We start from the raw sequence: 2589 nt of genomic DNA, 5'->3' as shown, positions 1-2589 counted from the left end.
GCTCGTTTACACTTTCGCTTCTGTGGTAATCGTGTTTTTTTGCTGGGATGGGTCAAAAAAGAGGAATGTCCCGTATAATACAGGACGGATGGTCACCGTAACTATAATCTATGGGCATATTTATGTACATACATATGTACATATTTGTGTACCATTATAGTATGTGTATGTATGCCATTACACATAAAATCATATCTCGCAAATGATTTCAAAATTCAAAATGGTTACCAAAACATGAAAAAGCCCCGTTGATCTGATATGAATTATATGTATGTACGGCTGGTAGACAGTTAAGCGGCATTTCAACCCTTTTTTGGCGGCACAAAGCTGGGAACATTGTTTGGTGGGCATGCATATGAATGTACATACATATATATGTATTTCGATTACAGATGGAGATGACAATTGTTTCACACTTCAATCTAAATTCGCAGAAGGCATGAAAAATTAAATATGCCAAAGCGGTTGGCTGGAATAAAATGATGGCAAGCTGCAATGCACGCACATAAGCATATGCATATACATATGTATGTATGTATGTACATTAGGATGGTATTTTTTTGGGGGACCTATAAACAAATAGTTAATATTAAAAAATGGTTAAACAAACAATTGGGTATTGTTATTGGAAGTTTCCTTAAGAGAGACTAAGGATTTTCAAGAATGCGATACCATTTCTATGAAAACGTGGAAAACTACATGGGCTTTGAGGCAGTTCTAAATATATTTTTGTTTGCAAAATATACGGTTATTCTGTTTTTCCATTTAGAAAACTCCAAGGGGGTGAGAGATTAATATTTTAATCTTTTTTTCCTATGTGCTCTTAGACTACCCTAATATATACGGCAATCATACTTTTCGCAACTACATATGTAGATATGTACCAGGGTTGTTGCGAATATTCGCATTCGCATTCGCAACCGCGGAGCTTCCGCATTAATTTTGACATTCGCATTCTCTTTCGCATTCGCAAAAATCAATGCGGATCTTTTGCGAATGCGAATATTGAAGGGACCGAAAATTACAGTTTTTTTTTACGAGTTAAACTTGGCCAAATATTTTTTATTCCGAAATAAAAGTACTTTCCCAAGGCACATTGAACGGGTAGTATCTGTAGAGCAGCTGATTTGATTTTTATTTTTATTTTTTGAAATTATTTGGTCTCGAAAATGTAAAATTTTTAAAAATTTTTATTACAAAAATTCTAAATTCTTAAAATCGATTTGCATGTGAAACCTTTTTCCATACAAAACAAGCAATTGAATAACAGCTTTTGGAACGTGCGCCCAACTCAGCAGCACAACCGCTGATTACTGGGCCTTGCAAAGGATGGATCAATGCTTCGAGAAGCAAACAAATTTACTTAGCAAGAAAGTTGCAAAGTTTTTTTATTTTTTTTACCAATTTCAATTTTTAAAATTTATTATTTCACATGGCGCGCTTTGATATAGAAGAAAAAATCAGAACAGTTTTTGACACTTTCGATACCATAAGCAACAACAAAATACACGCAAATATTGTTTTTGCTTTAATGCTACTACCTGTTTGATATGCCTTGTCCTTTTCGGATAATAAACAAACCGATTATTCAAATTAAACAAGTTTGGTATCCAATGAAAGAGGACTTTAATAGCTTTAAAACTGAAATGTCTAAAAGAAGAAAGCCACCCATTGAAAAATATTTCAATAAAAAATGTTAATTAATTACCATAGAACAAACAGGTATGTATTTACATGAATTTCTTTACCATTAAGTTATACAAAAATATAAATAAAGGTGGTAACTTTCATTCGTTATTTCTGTTTAAAAGCTATTTCAGTCCACTTTCATATGATAACAAATTTGTTTAATTTGGATAAGCGGTTTCTTTATATCCGGATAGGACATTTATTTCGGAATAAAAAATATAAGGCCAAATTTAACTCTGAAAAAAATAACTGTTAATTTCGGTCCTTGGAATATTGTGCAAGTACACAGTCTAACCAGTCACAGAAGAAAGCATTACAATTGAGTTACAAAAACTAAAATCGAAAAACGCTGATGACGTGACATATTCCGAAACAACCAAAAGAATGAGAATGAAGAATTCCTTCGAAAAAAAGCAGTGTTTAAACCAGGGACCGTAACGGTTATAAGTTTTATTATAAAAATCACTGTTTAATCGTTTTAAGTTTTATTTTTTGCTCGGAACATTATCGTTACGTTTTAAGTTTTATTTTTTGCTCGGAAAATAATCGTTATTTCTTAAGTTTTATTTTTTGTTCAGAAAATAAAACTTAATTTTTGCGTATGCGTATGCGCTTTTTGCACTTTTTCTTTAGAAATGTGGTTCGCTTTGTTTCTGCGATGGTATCTGCATTTTCATTACCCACTCCACAGTGGCGTTAAAGGTTCAATGCAGCCGCCCCCTGTCTATTCACGCAAAAAATAAAACTCAAGAAATAACGATTATTTTCAGAGCAAAAAATAAAACTTAAAACGTAATCATTATTTTCCGAGCAAAAAATAAAACTTAAAACGTAACCATTATTTTCCGAGCAAAAAATAAAACTTAAAACGTAACCATTATTTTCCGAGCAAAAAATAAA

This window comes from Rhagoletis pomonella, unplaced genomic scaffold, assembly GCF_013731165.1.
Source record: "Rhagoletis pomonella isolate Grant_MI unplaced genomic scaffold, Rhpom_1.0 Rhpom_scaffold_00007, whole genome shotgun sequence".
NCBI lineage: Eukaryota > Metazoa > Arthropoda > Insecta > Diptera > Tephritidae > Rhagoletis > Rhagoletis pomonella.
This window is presented reverse-complemented; position numbering follows the sequence as displayed.